Genomic DNA, 19875 nt, shown 5'->3' with positions numbered 1-19875 from the left:
AGGGGAACTCTCCAGAGGTTATAGATTGTCTGAGAGACAATGGTTTACTTGATAGCTGGACCGAGGCGCAACCTGGGGAAAAGGAGCTCTGGTATGTCCCTGCTGCCCATCAAACTTATACTAGACTTGATTATATATGGAGGACGGCTGGTGGACAAAAACAAAGACACTGGAGGTGGACATAGGTAATAGAGCACTCCCCAATCATGCTCCTTTGTAAACGACTCTCAAAGTGTCGCTGGCCCGAATGACAAGAGAGAGGTGGAGACTCAGGGACACGCTACTACAGCAAAGATCCAATGGAGAGCAAATTGTTAAGGGCATAGAGGGGCACATTCAGGAGAATGACTATGAAGGAACAAGCTCACTGATGCTATGAGATGCTCTTAAGGCTGTAGTGCCGTGAAGTTTGATCGCACTGTCAACTAAATAGAATATAGAGCCATGCATACAAACAAAGGATTAGTACGCTCTCCTTAGATTGAAACAAATCTATTACAGGTTTGGGACAAGGTAGGCAGGATGTTGGTGTGTAGTTGATGGCTAAGGATACAGTCACTTGTATTAAGACCAAGAGTGATGGGCTAACTCATAATGAGATGGAGATTGCGCAGACATTTAGGGATTTCTATAAGGAGCTATGTACAGCCAAAGTGGGTGTTGAATAGGAAACTGATGTACACATCCAATGAGCCACTATAACCTAACTGACTGAGACACGGGTGGCTAGATTACAAACACCTGAATGGAGGAAGCGATAAATGGCATTTCTAGAGTTCAGCTTAATAAGGCCGAGGACCCGACAGGTTTTCAGCCGTATTTGATAAATCTTTTTGCTCAGTGGTAGCCTCTATCCTGCTCCATCTGTTTAACACCTTTGGGGAGGGTCAGATGTTGCCAGACTCTATGAGAGAAGCAATGATAGTTATCTTGCCCAAGCCCGGGAAAGGATCTGCTCTTCTTTTCACCCATCATCTTTATTGAACACCAGTGTGAAACTCTTCATGAGCATCCTGGATGGCAAACAGGGCTCACATATGCAGAGCTCCATGAACCCAGATCAAGCAGGGTTTATCCTTGGAAGGAGGGTGTAAGTTAATACTAAAAGATGTATAATATACAGGCTAAAGTGAGGCGAGCTAAGACGGATGCTTTGCTCCTAGCCGTAGATGCAGAGAAAGCATTCGGCAGAGTACACTACACTGATCACATCTTCGGAGAGTACTCAAGGCATATATGGCTTTGGGCCTAAGTTCTGTAAGTGGATACTTATGAAAAACCAGCTGTCAACGTGTTAGTTAATGGCGGAACCTCTGCATTGTTTCCAATAGAATGGGACACTAGGTAGGGGTGTCAGATGTCCCCCCTACTGTTTGCACTTTGTATGGAGCAATGAATAAATATGATACGGGCAAGACAGATGATAAAGGGATTTTGAATGGGCAGGTCTAAGCATAAGATGTGCCTACACGCGGATGATGTGTTGCCAACCTTGGCAGAGGTGATCACATCAATGCCACCCCTACTGTCCTGAAATGTCCAGTTTCAGCCTGATCTCAGGGTTCAAAATTCTGCAAAAATCTTAATAATGAATGTATCCAACTCTCGAGTGCAACAGAAATCTACAAGCACGGTTTCTATTGCCATGGACCAAAAGGAACATTACGGGTGTTACAGTCTAACCACAGATGAAAAAACCGCACAGATAAATTATGGTGACTTGTTGCGTTCTTTGAAAACAGATTTGCAATTGTGGCATATGGTAGGTTTCTCATGGTTGGGTAGGATTTGGGCTGTTAAGATGACTCCCTTATTACCTAGGCTTCCCTATTTGGTGCAGGCTCTGCCATGGCAACCACTGCAGCTGATCCTGAAGGAAATCCAAAAAGCTCTCAAAAGCTATGTGGGGTGAGAAGAAATCCAGGTTGGCTTTGAGCACTATGTATCACCACTTCAAGGAAGGTTGTGGATGTGTATATTGTAGGCTATTATTGAGCAGCACAACTGTGTTACGTATGTGCAATAGTGCAATGAGTGAGAAGCATTGGTATTTTCTGGATAAGGCTATGGCAGGAAATCATATCTGGAAGGCAATGTGATTGTCCAAAAGGCTCAACTTTGGGCTTGCGCTCCTCACCAGTGACACAACACATGATGGCTGCCTGGGATGCTGTGGTGACAGAGAGGAGCAGTCGATCTTCCCCTGCCCTCTCACTCAGATTATGGTCAATCCAGAGTTTAGACAAGGTTTATATAAAGGGCAATACACATCCTTGCAAAGGATAGGATGTAAGACTGTGGGGGATTTTATTTGTTATCTTAATGGCCATAAATCATTTGAACAACTTAAAAAAGAATTTGGAATCCCAAAGTCAGAACATATGTTACTTTCAATTTAGACATCGGGTCTCCTGGTTGCTGGCAGGAGGGATATTGGGTGGCTGGATGGCAGTTGACCCCATGTTTTAGAAGGTTATTCGCTAAACGGAAGTGTATAAGATAGCCATGTCGCTTGAGGGGAAGGGATAGAATGTTGCAAAACTGTGGAAACAATGCTTGGATATTTTACCAACAAAATTTAAGGAGATTACCAGTCCTAGGTACTTGCAGGTGCTCAGATACTTCTAATTGTAAGAATGGAGCAAAAGTATTGGTCATTAAGTATGGAGTGTCAGTCAAGAATAAGGAAGTGGCCACAGGAAATGTGGAATAACAAGTCTATGCCCTAGATTGGGTATTACAATTCAAGTCTGTGATTAGGCGAAGGGGTGGGGAAACTTTTATGCGGTTCTAATACTTTACTGCAATATTGATGTAATTTAAATAACGTTGCATTTATTACACTGATTACCCTACCAACCTTTTGATGTAGGGGGGAGTGATTTTAAAAACCCCAATTCTAATTAAGATTTGATCCTAAAATGGAATAAAACATTTGAGAAAGAGGCCCCACAGTACACAAGAGATGACCACGCAAGAAGTAGGTTCCAATCCACATCAATCAGCGGAAGAAACAGATGTCACAAAGGTACACACTTTAACGGGTGGAGATAATGTGACATTAACTAAGTCGTAGGGTATCCACATGGTGGGAATAGGAGAGGACTAGGTCTTAGAGTAAAAGGTGTTATTACCTGAAGGAGTGGTATTCATTCTTCCCTGAAAGATAAATCCCTGAAAGATTAATGCAGTGGTGAAGCAACTGTACCACAGGCCCTACCGTAAGCGAGAACAATAGGTCCTTCTGCTCACTGACTGGGATGCACAGGAGAGCTACAATTACGGGTGCAGTGGCCCCTCAAACCCAGGGTTTAATTGCCATGGCACCTGGTGCATAAGCTTTACATAGTTATGACCCTGGATAAACCTGGTCACCTGCATATTAGATGCATTCCAACCACTCAGGCAGAAAAACTTTTTTTGTGATGGATATTTCGAACTGCAGAAGCCTTACCTTCTGTAGAGTCCCTAGGCGTCAGACTCAATCCAGAAACTTTCAGAGCAGTTCTTCTGCATGCCCCCAAGTGGTGTCGTGCAGCTCCAAGCCAACATTGACGTACTCTAGAACGGACGAGTGGAGCCCCCTATATATGCAACCCATGTGAGCTGATGTCTGTTCCTTTCTTCCCATACCTTCAGATATGGACACAGAGGTTCTCACTGGTCTTTGGTCAGTCCTTTCGTCAAGAATTATCCAGTTTGCAAGGGAAAAGCAACCCCTTAAACCCACAGGTTGCAAGAGATGTGCTAACGAATCCTTGACAAATCCTCACTAAGTTTGCCAATGGTGCCTGGGGTTAGACCACAACTCCAAGGCCTGTGGAGACTGCACAGAGATGAACCTGATGACCACACAGCAACGTGAGGCCAAACTCTAAGCTGCCAAGCACAAGAACCTGATGACCACACAGCAACGTGAGGCCAAACTCTAAGCTGCCAAGCACAAGAAGATACTGTGCCATGACACGTCTATGTCAAAAGGAAAGTCAAGTTACCGAAGTCCTTCCCCCAGCAGATCTTCATCGTGGTCGAAATCTTCATGTAAGTCAAAGAAATTCTAATGGGAAACAACCCCTTCCCAACTCCAGGGAGGGTGCAAGGGTGGCTAGTGCCTCTCGGTCGCATTCCAGATGTCCATCAGGACTGATTCAGAGTCTGATCCTGATGCACCCTAAGCTACCAGGTCTGTCAGTGAAGTCAGTGAAGTCACAGCAAATAAGGGGGCTATGATGTGGCTCTTCAGCACTTTACCAGCTCCCTCTGGTGCTCCTTCAGGCCCCAAGAAACAGCAGTACCAACAACGGGATGAGCATTGACTCCTGTGAATGTTTGGCTCCAGGGTTATCCCCTGCACTAGTCTTGCTTGCACCAACCGCAACAATAGATGAGGATGCAAGCCTATAATGCTATCAGATTTCGAATCTAATCGTCCTGGACTGGACTGAAGTCACGCCGGCACGCAACTACTTGATAACCCGTCTGATTCAGATACCTTTCCCATACCACATGGTAGTGCACAGACTCCGAATATCATAACTATGATGAAGGGGTGATAACGATTCCCAATATTACAACGATAATTGTTAGGAAGAACTTCAAGATCCCAGTAGGCGTGACACTTCATAAGATGTTGGCAGAGTGTCGCCCTCGGGTCCTATGGAGGAAAACGCCTCTTTTGCTTCAGTGAAGTGAAGGGCAGCGGAGGAGCTTGAATTAAAATTGCAGAACATGGAAGTGAAAACTAACGTGTTGACAGAGGTGCTACAGCCTGGGCTAACTGAGCCACTGTTGCCATTTAACGAGGAACTTACGGACACCCTTCTAGGCACTGGGGCTGCATGTTGTCATCGCCCTGCATCTGGCAACCCACCTTCCTAACACAATATCCCAACCAAACGTATGGTGGTACAGGCGCCAACCAGCAGGGTCGACCTAAATGCTTTCCCTACCTCTCCTCCTGACTGTGTCCAAATGAATAGAGACTTTTGGCAAGAGAATTTTCTCCTCAACGAGCCGTGCTCTGAGATTGGTCAATACCATCTGTCTCCTTGGCTGTTTCATGGGTTTCACGAAAGTGATGGCAGTGGTCACAGCACGACTACAGAGGTCGGAGGTCCCAGGCTTCTGTTACCTCGATGACTGGCTATCGAAAGCGGGCTCGCCCAAAGCGGTCGTAAACCCCCTCTACGCGACGGCGAACCTCCTAAGATCATTGGAATTCACTATTAACGAGTCAAAAGCACACTTGATTCCTTTGCAGATGCTCCTTTTCCTCTGAACCTTTCTGGATATCGTTTTGTGCCTTCCCCTTGGAACAGGGAGTCCAGGACATTCTGGCTATGATCCTGATGTTTCAGCCTTTGTCCTGGATTTCAGTATGGATCTCTCGGAGACTGAAATCTCGGATGAAGACAGCATACGATTGCCCCCGATCGCGCAGGCTACAGCAGATGGGCTTCTGGACGAATAATGGCTTGCACCATGGGACTGCACTACGAAGATGCTATACAATGGAAAGGGATTTGGGGACACTGATGCAAAGGTGGGAAAATGCTGGTTGATGCGGGCGGGGGGCCTCCCCCGGACTGGTTAAGCAGTGGTAAGCTCGAGCGGCTGAGTGGAGTTCATAGGTCCTTATTAGGGTGGGGAGGGGAGTCAACGTGTGACATGTTTCCTCGGGTTTCTAGGCGGTAGTGAATCCCGAAAGTCCGCAGTAACCCCTTGGCACTGAGCACCCCTCATTGCCCATAAGGCATGCCATCAGTTACTGCTGATGGGTTTAAGTGTGTGTTGATTGTTACAGTGGTTTGGATGGGGACTAGCAGTTTAGTTCTAGGTCCTGTTCTGGGGGGCGGGGGGGCAGGGGAGTTGGGGGGAAGTTGAGTTAGGGGGTCACCGGTGTGTTTATTGTAGCACGATTTGAATTGAGAGCAATACAATATCATGATGGGGGCAATACCTGACTTACGCTGCATCACCTGGAATGTGAGAGGTCTCCATACTATGACAAGGCGCCACAAGATTCATGCATATTTAGTCATAAGAGGGATCCATATAGCATTACTTCAGGAGACGCACCTCACCAGGGTGGAGGGGCTAGCGCTGCAGCAGAGATGGAAAGGACAGGTATTTAGCACCGCATATTCTGCGTTCACGCAGGGGGCATTGATCTGGATAAGAGCAGGGGTACCTTTTCAGGTGACGAAACAGACCATTGACCCTGAAGGTAGATTTGTAGCAGTAGAGGGGAAACTGCGCGGCAGGGACATAGCCCTTTGTAGTATTTACGCACCAAATGTTGAACAGGCGCGCTTCCTCGATTGCTTGCCTGGCACACTGGCACATTGCTTTACAGGCCCAATAGTACTGGGTGGGGACTTTAACTCTATAGCAGATGTCTTACTAGACAGGTCACATCCCCCTTTGGTGGATTCCCCTGTCCATAGATTGACTAAACATAGGCTGGAGTGGCAAAACAGGTGGAAATTAGTGGACGTGTGGCACATGCACCACCCACGAGACCAGGATTATTCCTATTACTCTGCAATGCACGACTTACATGTCCGACTGGATGCAGTTCTGTGCTCCGCACTGATGGTGCCTTTCATAGTACATACTGAATACCTCACCAGGACATTGTCAGACCACAATCCACTGCTATTTACTATGCACTGGATAACAATGGAGTCTGCCATTCCCACCTGGAGACTACGTCCTGAGACACTGGATGACCTGGTTTTTCAGAGGGAGGTAGGAGAAGGGATAACACGCTATTTTGAAGAGAATGCTGGCACGGCATCTACCAGAGCATTGGAATGGGACGCCTTTAAGGTGGTAGTGCGGGGACTCTGCATTGGTAAACACGTGGGGGTGCGGAGGGTGTTACTGCAGGACGTAGACCGGGGAAAGCCGAACTTGCTAGACCGGGACACCCTGAAAGGCAGTCAGAAGTAGTTTAAGCAGTGGCGGTTGAAATAGAGAGATAGCGTTGCTTTGATCATAAAATCTATATCACGAAGGCACATGCAGAGGGAGACAAAGCGGGGACGCTGCTGGCCTGGCTGGCCAATCCTGTGAGGCGGGGCTCACCAATCTTAGCATTAGAGGATGCTGCAGGCGATGCAGTGTTTACTCAACCTGAGATCCTAAACCGTTTTTTGAGGTATTACGAGGCATTACAGTAGCTCATTAGAAGGAGAGGACCCTGCCATTGACTCCTTCTTAGATGGGCTGCCCCTCCCGCAATTAGAAGAGGAACAGGCAAAATGCTTGGGCCGAGAAATAACAATGGAAGAAATTAGGGGTGCCATCAAGCAAATGACCCGTAATAAGACGCCAGGATTGGACGGGCTGCCTGTGGAGTTCTACTGGCAGTATGTGGACTTATTGGCTCCGAGGTTACTAGAAGTCTATAAAGAGGCGAAAGAGTTGGGTAGGCTCCCCGCCTCAATGAGGGAGGCACTGGTAATTCCATTGTTAAAACCTGGGCGTGAGGGGACTGACACTGCCTCATATCGGCCGTTGTCAATGCTGACTACTGATTACAAAATTTTGAGCAGGATCCTGGCGACCCGCCTCTTGCAGCACATGACTGATTTAATTCACGAAGATCAAGCCGGGTTTCTCCCGACGAGGAACAAAGCCTCAAATGTGCGGAGATTGGTGCGGCTCTTAGAAAACGGTTAGCCTGGAGCGCTGAAACCTATGGTGTTATCAGTGGATATTGAGAAGGCCTTTGATAGCTTGGAATAGTTGTACTTATACAAGACGCTGGGTTGCTTTGGGTTAGGAGGGGATTTTGTAGATTGGACCAGGGTGCTGTACACTTCCGCGGTGGCCAGAGTGAAAGTGGGGGTATTGATATCGCCCCAATACCGAGTGGCCCGTGGAACGAGACTGGGATGCTCCCTCTCCCCATTATTGTTCGCCTTAGCGATAGAACCTTTGGCGGCGAAAGCCAGATTAGGGGACTGCTATGGGGGCCTAGCATACAGAGGAGACCAGCAATATATTTCACTATATGCAGATGACCTATTGATGTTTTTAGAAGATGCAGGGAGCACCCTAGAGGGGGCTGCGGACTTGCTATCAGGGTTTGGAGAAGTCCCAGGTCTAAAAGTAAACTGGACTAAGACATGTTTGTTTCCGGTCCGACCCGAGGTGCTGCCGCCTCCCACGACTCGGGCGTGCATTGGGAGCCGCACTGCTTGCAATATCTGGGTGTACATATATATCATGGAGCAAATGATTTGCTAGATGGGAACGTAGGCACATGTGTGAGAGCATTGATGGGTAGCATGGCTTTTTGGGCTACTCTCCCGTTGTCTGTGATGGGTCGCATAGCGCTACTGAAAATAGTAGCACTACCCAGATTGTTATACTTCTTTAGGACACTGCCTGTATGGGTGCCGTGTTCGATCTTTAAATCACTGAAATCCTTGATTGTGGGGGTCTGGCAGACGGAGGGTGGCCCAAGCACACTGATAAGGCCAAAGTCGGAGGGTGGGCTGGCAGTCCCCGATTTTGAGCTATATTATTTGGCGGTCCAGCTGCAAGTGATGACACAGGCGGTAGCAAAGGAATTTAGGGGCCCTGAGAACCTGAGAGGCAAGGGGATTCCACAACACGTACTGTCCTTCATAGTTATGCAGCAAAAGCTGGATCTTAAAGACCTTTCAATGAAAGAGAGGACGCTGAGGTTGTGCTGGAATCGCTCCCAGCGGAGAGCGGGAGTGTTACATTCTTCTGCACCCGAGATCCCGTTGGGGATGTTTACAGCGCTGCCTCATGGGGGTGACTGGACATTCTTACTAGACTGGGAGCAGGCGGGGGTCCAAGTACTTGGGGATTTGTATGAGGACGGGATATTGCTACCCTATCAGGTATTGCAGGAGAGATATGATTTACCTAGAGGAGGGTTTTTGATACATGCAGCAGTGGTCTCTGCACTACGGACGCACTGGAAAGAAGGGCTCACTGAGCCCACTACAACAATGGCATGCCAATACATGGTTATGGCTGCGGGGACTTTCAAGGCGGTCACGTGTCTGTACTCTAGAATGATGAGGGAAGGGCTGGCACCATTGGACACACTGAAGCTTAAATGGGAGACAGCAGAAAACAACTAGGGGTTGGCTCCAATCAGTAAGGCTGAGCCCAAATCACTAAAGAACAAACAGAAGTGCCAGTACTGATATGAGTGAATTTAGATAAACTAATAATCATCCAGAACTCGAAAAGACATTCAAGAACGGGGATTGCTAGTTAATAGCTTTTTATTTTAACAATTTCTAAAGAAACATTACATACAAATTTTTCAATTCATCATACAAAGAAGAGAAAATCTCAAAAAGGACATGTAAAGCATTAGAAAGAATCTAACTGTACATCAATCATTCATTCGTAGTTACATGCATATCACAAACATACAATACCACTCAACCAATTGGAGGAAAAAACAACAAAACATATAATACAATGTATATACAGTACAATACAGAAGAATAAAAAAGGGGGAGAAAGCCACAGTCTGCAAATGATTTCTCAATGGTATTAGGAAAAAATGATTTATACTAAGTACATTCCTATATATTGAACCTGATGGTCAAAAATCATTAGAACTATTAGTCCTTGGTAATGTACGTCATGGAGCGGCAGGGAAGGTTCATTTGATAGCCTGCGGCTCGCGCAGACCAAAGTGTGGCAAAGCCTACGCGTTTCGAATCCCACCAATTTATTTGGGATTCTCTTCAGGGCCTCCTGCAGTATCAATGCATGTGAATGCCGAGTGTTCTGGGGGCGCCGCAGTTAATTAAGAAACATGAGTCCGAGTCTTTTGCATAGAGTGCAAAATATCTCTTTTTAAAGTGTCCGTAGGAAAGCGATGAAAGAACTGCCGGGATCAGAACGTGAACCCCTAATGTAGAAGAAAGTGTTTGGGGGCCTGGTCGAAGTTAACAATAATTCCGTGGTCGGTCTCTGTAGTCGGTATGAACGTCTTTAGGAGCTTTCGAAATCTGGAGTTTGACAAGGTCAGGCGTGTGATTGCTTTATGCTCGCGCTTCGTCGCGTTTATGAAAAAGGCGGGGCCTAATAAGTGAAGTAGTGCTTATATTGGATCTCGCGGGTGATGCGGAATTCAATTCAGAACCTGAGCTTGTCGTAGGAGCGGTTTGCTTCTATGTAGCAGCCATGGTGCATAAAAATTGCGGGTTAGACTACCACACGGACCGATGGCGTTCAGACCGGCACTACACCTTGGCGCATGCGTCTTACAAAAATTTTGCATGCACCATGGCTGCTACATAGAAGCAAACCGCTCCTACGACAAGCTCAGGTTCTGAATTGAATCCCGCATCACCCGCGAGATCCAATATAAGCACTACTTCACTTATTAGGCCCCGCCTTTTTCATAAACGCGACGAAGCGCGAGCATAAAGCAATCACACGCCTGACCTTGTCAAACTCCAGATTTCGAAAGCTCCTAAAGACGTTCATACCGACTACAGAGACCGACCACGGAATTATTGTTAACTTCGACCAGGCCCCCAAACACTTTCTTCTACATTAGGGGTTCACGTTCTGATCCCGGCAGTTCTTTCATCGCTTTCCTACGGACACTTTAAAAAGAGATATTTTGCACTCTATGCAAAAGACTCGGACTCATGTTTCTTAATTCTATGGCAGGACAGGAGGCTTCAGATTATGCTTTCTCTATTTCTTTACTACTAACAGCAGCCAATAGAAACACAGTAAAGAAACGAAAAAACTACAACTCCCATGAGCCCTTAGGCCAACCATAGAGAGTGCATGCTATATAAGGAACCATAGAAGACAACACTTCCTCTTTCTTTGCTGCTTCGCAGCCAGTTAAGTGCTTTTGACTTTCATTACTTGTTTGTATGTTGCATGGCACTGTTTACTTGCTTGTTTACCTGTATGCCGGTTTCGCTCTAGCGTTTGTTTGACAGCCGCGTTGTGCGTCGCGCTGCCACCGGCGTTTCTTTTGAAGGTTTACTCGTTTGTGCTTTCGCCGCTTTTGTGCTTTAAGAGCGCGTGTTCGCCTCTCTGGTATTTGCGGGCGCGTTGTGCCTGCGTTACTGTTTTGGTGGAGCGGGACCGGAGCTCGGGGACTCGCGCGCGCGTGTCGCGCGCCGCTCCTCTTCCGGCAATAGGCACGTCGCCGCGCATGCGCATTGGTGGCACTTGTGACGCTCCGTTTGACAGGAGCTTCTGAACGCTGTGAGGCGGCGCGTTTTCAACTTTGCCTCGGCCCACTTTGCCTACCGGAGAGCTCCTCTGACGCCCTCTACCTCTCGGAAGGTTTTGGGCTGCATAACTTTTAGAGGCAGTGCCTAGGGTGTCATTCTTTGCGCAAGCTGGTCCCTCCACGCTTTATTCTGTTTGTTGGGTCGAGTTGTGACTCTGCCTGTCTAGCTTGCGTGGGGCTGTCACCCCCCCGTCGGAGTCACTTGATTGTGACCTTTTTCATTGCATTTACATTTGCTGTGGGCCTCTAGTTATACTTTGGTATTTCTAGATTTTGTTATTTCTGGGTTTCTACCTCATTCCTCAGTGCATCCCATCATCATGGCAGATTATGTCGATGCTGAGGGATATTTTTATGAGGAGGTTCAGGAGGAATCCTTTGAATTTGATTTGGTCGAGGCCCTTGACCAGGGCGTTCAGCAGTCTGTTAATACTGCGTTGGTCCGTGCCATTGGGCCTCTGAAGCGTCATTTGGCTGACTATGCTCAGCAGCAGGGTTGGATCCCATCCTCTGCCTCTGCGCATTCATCTAAGTCTCCTGGTAATCCTCATAGGTCTGACTTTGCTCGTTTGGCCAGGTCTTTGTCTGCTCCTGCTCCGGACACTGAAGATACCTCTTCATCATCATCTTCTGGTCCCTCTGGTCCCTCTCCGGCGAAGAAATCCCGAAAGGAACATTTTGTGGACGCTTCTCCGCATCCACCAATCTTGACCTTTGAGCCCTCTGATATCGTCCACCCTAACTCCAAGGTTTGGTGCCCAGCCCCAGAGGTCGTGGATTATATTCAAGAGCATATCCGCGATTCTTTTGATCAGGAGGTGCGTGCTCGGTTACGTTCTGAGTGCCCTCGTCCGGAGTTGGCGGACAAATTAGCGGATACTCCGGAGGTCGATCCCACGATTTTGACCTACCTTAAGAAATTTAATAAGGATCCCAAGAAGGGTATCGATCGCTCTTGGCGACTGTGCCAGGACAAGTTACTGGATGTCCTTGGTCCTTTGACAAAAATCCTGGATCTGGCATACCAAGCCCAAGGGGAGGCGTCTGGCATTGATCCCGATGACCTACTTGGCTGGGCCCAAAGGGCTATCTGTCTCTTGGGGAACGCAAACTGTGCCCTTTCAACGGAACGTCGCCGTTCCATCTTAATCAAAATGGATCCGCGTTTGTCAGAGCTGGCTACTTCCGAATCCGGTGCTCTGGCTCAGGGTCTATTGTTTGGTCAGCCGTTTTTAAAGGAACTGACTACGTTTGTAGCGACTTTTAGTGGCCTGGACAGGGCGCAATCTTCTTTGCGTAGGGCGTTCCGCCCGGTTTTTGCCAAGGCCGGACGTTCAGGGGGACGTTCGTTCGGCCGAGGTTCTGGTCAACAACGTGGCCAGCAGTCCCATCAGGGTGGAGGCGGACAGCGCCAGCAGCAGCAGCAGTCCTATTCCGGATCCAAGTCCACCTTCTACCCCTCCCGGAAAGGTCGAGGCCAGGGCAACAAGGGAGGCTACGGTGGTAACCAGGGAGGACGACAGGATTACTCCTCTGCAGGTGAGCCTGATCCCTTTCGACAGTGTTGTTTTGGGGGGCAGGATTCAGTGTTTTCTAGAGAATTGGCGCTCGATCTCCAGCGATGCATGGATCTTGCAAACAGTGCAGGGGTACCACATCGAGTTTTACCATCCCCCTCTTCAGGGTCCCGTCCCTTCTCCCCTTGTTTTTTCCCAACGAGATCGCGAGGTGATCTCCAAAGAAGTCGATTCCCTTCTTCTCAAAGGGGCCATAGTGCGAACGAACCGCCATCCACAGGGGTTCGTCAGCAATGTGTTTCTGGTGGAGAAGAAGGGGGGCGGGTCTCGCCTTGTACTCAACCTCAAGGACTTCAACAACGGGGTGATTTATCGTCACTTCAAGATGGAGGGCATCCATCTTCTCAGGGATCTTCTACGCAAAGGCGACTGGATGGTTCGCCTGGATTTGAAGGACGCCTACTTGTCCGTTCCCATCTATCCGCCACATCGCCGTTTTCTGCAGTTCCAATGGCTGGGGAACTGGTTCGAATACACGGTCCTCCCGTTCGGTCTCTCGTCCGCGCCATGGTGCTTCACGAAGCTCCTGCGGCCAGTCATGGAGTTCCTGCGTGCGCGGGGGGTGAGACTTATAGTGTATCTGGACGACATTCTTTTGATGGCTCAGTGTCCTCTACAACTGCGCTCCCATTTGTCTTGGACAATCGATCTACTTCAGTCTCTCGGCTTTCTAGTGAATCCGCAGAAATCTCATTTACTTCCCACTCAATCGATAGAGTTTCTGGGTTTCCTTGTGGATTCGGTCTCTTGCCAACTTCTTTTACCTGCTCAGAAGGTCAGGTCTATCAAGAGGGAGTTGAAGTCACTGTTGTCTGCACCGAACGTATCGTTGCGGTCGATCGCTCGGATTGTCGGGCTGTTGGCTTCTTCCATCCAGGCGATATTTCCGGGTCCTCTGCATTATCGGGCCTTGCAGCGCCTCAAAATCAGACATCTGCAGAAGGGTCTTCGGTATTCCGACCTGGTTCCTCTGTCCCAGGATGCGAAGTCGGAAATGCTGTGGTGGCTTCAACACATGGAGGCTTGGAACGGGAAAGCCCTTTTCGGCTCGACTCCGGATCTGGTTTTGGAATCAGATGCGAGTCTTTGGGGCTGGGGAGCCCGTTGCGGGGACTTGACAACGGGCGGCCGTTGGTCTCAGGACGAATTAGCCCTTCATATCAACTGCCTGGAGCTTCTGGCGGGGTCGTTTGCGATCCGCAGTTTGGCTCCACAAGCCACCAGTTGTTGCATTTTGCTTCGCATGGACAACATCTCGGCGGTGCGATATGTGAACAAATTGGGGGGGACTCGGTCGAAGTTGTTAGCGGAGATTGCGAAGGACTTCTGGCATTTCTGCCTACAGAGAAAGATCACTCTTATTGCAGAGTATCTTCCGGGTCGCCAGAATCAGGTGGCCGACTGGAACTCTCGCCATCTCATGGACTTCAGCGACTGGCGTCTTCACCCTCGGGTCTTTCGCTCCCTGTCTCGCCTGTGGGGTCGTCCCTGGATCGATCTCTTCGCCTCTCGCCTCAATGCTCAGCTACCCAGGTTTTACAGCTGGCGTCCGGATCCGGAGGCCATAGCCACGGATGCCTTTCTCCAGACTTGGCCTCCACAGCTTTGCTATGCCTTTCCCCCGTTCGCAATGATCCCGCGAGTCTTGGCCAGGGCGAAACAGTTTCTGTCGGAGATTGTTCTGATCACTCCTCTTTGGAGAGCTCAAGCTTGGTTTCCGGACCTTCTGGAAATGAGTTGCTCGACACCATTTCTGCTTCCAGCGAGGTGGAACTTGCTGTTGGATCCTCTGCTCCACCCGCATCCCCTGGTCTTGTCGGGTCAGCTCCGTCTTGTAGCGTGGCGTCTCTCGGGGAACGCTGGAAAGTCCCTGGCTTATCTGGAGACGCTGAGAGATTCATCAGTGAAGCTTGGGCCCCCAACACGCGCAAACGTTATGCGTCAGCTTGGCGTAGGTGGTGTGATTGGTGTTCTGAACGGAATCTGGATCCCACTTCTGCAGATATCTCTCTAGTAGTTAATTTTCTTGCTTCTATAGCTTCTGCTGGTTCTGCTTACAGGACCGTCAATTCTTTCCGTTCCGCTCTCTCTGCGGGCCATGCTTTGGTCGACGGTAAGCCTGTTGGGGAACATCCTCTCGTCTCTGCGTTGTTGCGTGGTGTGCGAATGGCTAAACCACCATGTCCGAAATATGTGACTCTTTGGGACGTCTCTGTTGTGCTGCGTTTTCTGGAGGCTTGGCCTCCCAACGCTTCTCTGTCCCGTAAGCAACTGTCTGCAAAATTGACAATGCTTTTGTGCTTAGTGTCTTGTAAGCGTGTTTCAGATGTCCGTGCGTTGGACCTCGCTGGTCGGTCTTTTTCTCCGGAAGGGGTTACTTTTACGGTCTCTAGGCGTACCAAGACTAATCTGTCTACTGTCACTTATCCTGCATTTCCTCATCACCCACAATTGTGTGTGGTTCGCTGCATAAAGGATTATGAGGTGAGTACTGCTCCTTTTCGTCAAGATATGTCTGGACAGTTATTGATTGCCTTGTTGAAACCTTTTAAGCCTGTGGCGTCAGCTACTCTTGCTCGTTGGGTACGCTGGCTTATGTCTGAGGCAGGCATTGATACCTCCATCTTTGGAGCTCACTCCGCGAGGGGTGCCATGGCCTCCAAGGCTTTTCGTGTTGGTGTAAGTTTACCTGACATTGTGAAAACAGCTGATTGGTCTTCTGATACAGTGTTTAAAACCTTTTATTTCAAACCCATTGTCGATATTGCCTCTGTTGTGGTGGAACAGCTTTGAACAAGCATAATCTGAAGCCTCCTGTCCTGCCATAGAATTAAAAATTTGCAAACATTCGTGACAAGAATTTTCAATTCTATTAAGGACACGGAGGCGAGGATTATCCCACCCATTGGTATTCTACTGCATTGTTCATGTGCATCTTGGCTTTACTATGATATGCGTTGTTTTGCATTGATATTTTTTCCCCACCCTATGTGATGCGACCTTCAAAGGTTTTTTGGGGATGTGTATTACGGCTCTGTTTTTGTTTCAGGTTCGGACCAGAAGTGATTTGTCATCTTGGTCTTTCCGGCACCGTTTTCCACGCCTTGGATCCTGGAGTTGCTGTGTTTCCTGATGCACCTTCGGCGCTTGTGGAATGGTTGCCTGTTTTCCTGTTGGTTTTCTTGCGCTTCAGCCTTCGGACTTTCCTTTCTGGATGGTTGGCGGTACTTTTCTTCAAATGACTTTAGACTTTTATGGTTCCTGGACAAAGAAAGAGGAAGTGTTGTCTTCTATGGTTCCTTATATAGCATGCACTCTCTATGGTTGGCCTAAGGGCTCATGGGAGTTGTAGTTTTTTCGTTTCTTTACTGTGTTTCTATTGGCTGCTGTTAGTAGTAAAGAAATAGAGAAAGCATAATCCTCGCCTCCGTGTCCTTAATAGAATTGAAAATTCTTGTCACGAATGTTTGCAAATTTTTAATTAACTGCGGCGCCCCCAGAACACTCGGCCTTCACACGCATTGATACTGCAGGAGGCCCTGAGGAGAATCCCAAATAAATTGGTGGGATTCGAAACGCGTAGGCTTTGCCACACTTTGGTCTGCGAGAGCCGCAGGCTATCAAATGAACCTTCCCTGCCGCTCCATGACGTACATTACCTAGGACTAATAGTTCTAATGATTTTTGACCATCAGGTTCAATATATAGGAATGTACTTAGTATAAATAATTTTTTCCTAATACCATTGAGAAATCATTTGCAGACTGTGGCTTTCTTCCCCTTTTTTAATCTTCTGTATTGTACAGTATATACATTGTAATATATGTTTTGTTGTTTTTTCCTCCAATTGGTTGAGTGGTATTGTATGTTTGTGATATGCATGTAACTACGAATTAATGATTGATGTACAGTTAGATTCTTTCTAATGCTTTACGTGTCCTTTTTGAGATTTTCTCTTCTTTGTATGATGAATTGAAAAATTTGTATGTAATGTTTCTTTAGAAATTGTTAAAATAAAAAGCTATTAACTAGCAATCCCCGTTCTTGAATGTCTTTTCGAGTTCTGGATGATTATTTGCTTATCTAAATTCACTCATATCAGTACTGGCACTTCTGTTTGTTCTTTAGTAAATGGGAGACAGGCATCAGGAAACCTATACTGGAAACAATATGGGAACAGATTGTGCGGAGAGCTTGGAAAAGCACGAGGAACGCAAGGTTTCAGTTGGTGCATTTCTTTATACTGCACAGAGCATACGTAACACCAAATAAGATTAGGAAGTATTTTAAGGTGGAAGATGGAGCATGCCCCAGATGTGCGAGCGAAGGGGTAGAACTAGAACATATGCTATGTGGGTGCCCTGAGTTGGGGGACTACTGGGAAGAAGTGGGGGGCCTACTGAATGAGGTTACGGAATGACATTTAACTTTTGACATAGCAACATGTGTACTGCATTGGTTTCCTCACACATCCAGAAAAAAAGGTAACAAGCAAATTCGTAGATAGGGGGTTGATACTGGCTAAGAGGGAAATAACAAGGCATTGGAAATCAAAAGACGGCCCTACTTGCAGGAGATGGAGGGCTGAGTTCCTGAGGTGGGTGGGTAGTGAGAGTACCCTTAGATATCAACAAGCGCGTCACCTGAATAACGACAAAGCGCTAGAGTCTGCACATGCATGGGAGGCGCTGGTACAATCTCTATCGGACAGCCACGCAGAGGAAGAACGAGGAGAAGGCATTGAGCGAAGTGTAGACCCCCCGCAGGTATAATCTGAAAGTTTTTAAATAGTGACTACATCATGTAATGAATCTGAGCCGTTGCTTACAAGACTACACACCGGGGAGGGAGGGAAAGGGAAGTGGTGGGTAGGGACAGGGACAGGGGTTAGCTTTAGCCACAGAGTTATGGATGGTAATTTCGGGATGCACGACAAGATAGTTTGGGGGTAATTGGAGCACTAATGGGATGAAAGGACTTATTGTATTGATGACCCCACAACATAAGCTTGGGATGAGCATTGGAAGATAGGATATCCTTAGCCGCTGAATGATTGTAACTATTGTAATTGTATATGTAAAAAATCAATAAAAAATTGTTTAAAAAAAAAATGGATGTCTCTAAGGCTGCTAGGATTTCTGGTCTTCTGAATCATGCTGGTGATGTATGCCAGATGGCACATGCGGCCTCTGCAGAGGGCAGTAGGCACAACATCAGAGAAATATGTCAGATTTCAGAGGAGGCTGCAAAAGATCTGCAGTGGTGGCTATTGGACTAAGATTGGGTCAGAGACAAGCCCCTCTCCTTACCACACCCAGAATGTACGGTTACGAATGCAACAATGCTTGGTTGAGTAGGCAATCTGAGAGAGGAAGAGATCAGATGCCTCTGGTCTCCAGCAGAGACTCAAAAACTTGCTTGAGTTGAGGGCGCTTGACTTGGAGTTGAAGGCCTTCCTGCTTAGCATCAAATGGAGATTGCTACAGGTGCTCACAGACAAAATCATTGCCATGAGGTACTGCAACAAGCAGGGGGTGTGGGGTTTTTGGTCCTGTGCCACCAGGTTTTTGTGCAAGTTCTAGCGGGATGGACTATAGAGCTAGATCCGCGTACTTGTTTACTGGGTTTGATTCCTAAGGACCCAAAACGGAAGACAAGCAGGCGGGTCCTGGGTCTAGTCATAGCCAGGAGGCGTATTGCGATCCACTGGTTGGCGCAACAGGAACCACTACTGGCAAAATGGAGGGCGGATTTACGTGAATGGGCCCTGGCAGAGGAGGGGCATATGAGAAATACCAGGAGAAATCCCAAGCGACCCGAGGTGTTACTGGCATGGGGAGTGATGATGCAGGAGATAGGGGGACAGGCATCCCAAGTATCTATAGACAGTGCGGTGGAACCATTCGCCAGAGAGGGGAGATCCCCGGGACAAGAGAGAGAGAGAGAGAGAGACGCAGGGTGAGCCCGCATGATTACTAAGTTACATGTATCTTAAGTCACATAGACCAGGTGGTGGGGGGGTGGGGTATGGAAGGGGGCGGTTGGAGGTTTCCTATAGTTGGGTAAGTTCTGGGGGGGGGGGTACATTTCATGAGACGGTTAACCGAAGAGAACGTTGAGGGGAGGGGGGGTTTTTCAACGGTGGTGAATGTAGTCATTATCGATGACGTATATTCTTATAGTGTTGTTTTCGCCTCGGCTGTGGTGGACGAAATGTAACTATGTTGTTGTGAATATGCACTGCTGATTTGGAGATTTAAAAAAAAAAAACTTAAGGAGCAAGATCGACTCCATCGGTTGGCCCCAAGAGGAGCATTGAGTTTCTATATCAACGGATCCAGATCAACTCTCTGTAGGGTTTTACCAGAGGAAAGAAGAGTAGAGCAGTGCAAAAAAAGACCATCTCCCGATGGTCTTCTAGCTGCATAAAGATCTGCAATGCACTGGCGAAAAACATCCTCCAGAGGGCTTGCAGGGTCATTCCACCAGGGCCAAAGCTGCTATCACTGCATTAGTATGCAAGTGCTTGACCTAGACATCTGTAAGGTGGCCAAGTCGGCTTCAGAAAACACATTTACGAAGCACTACTGCCTCAACAGTGAGGTTAGTCAAGAGGGGCATTTTGCCCGCTCAGTCCTGCAGGATGTTTTTGGTCTGACCCGGTTCGCTGGCCAGCACCTTGGTAGGCACTTCTATGGTATCTAATTGCAAAGTGAGGAAGCTGCAGGTAGAAGTATCCATCAGAACAATGTTACTTATCTTCAGTAATAATTTGTTAAGCAAAGCTAAGCTTTCCGGCTCGGGACAGAGTCGAGAAAAACTACCTTCGACCCTGAAACCTTTGGCTCCAAGGGATAAAAAGGACAGGTCCTGCTCGGCACCGAAAACAAAGGATGCTCATCAAAAGGCTCCAAAAACCATCCTGAAGATTATATAGAAAAAGCTGGATCCTAAGCAGAAAAAAATCTACATTAGTCCAGACACTGGACACATAAAATGTCACACCTTCCAAAAGGAACATTCTTTCAG

This window comes from Lissotriton helveticus, chromosome 12 (genome assembly GCF_964261635.1).
Source record: "Lissotriton helveticus chromosome 12, aLisHel1.1, whole genome shotgun sequence".
Taxonomy (NCBI): domain Eukaryota; kingdom Metazoa; phylum Chordata; class Amphibia; order Caudata; family Salamandridae; genus Lissotriton; species Lissotriton helveticus.
Note: the sequence above shows the minus strand (reverse complement) of the source record.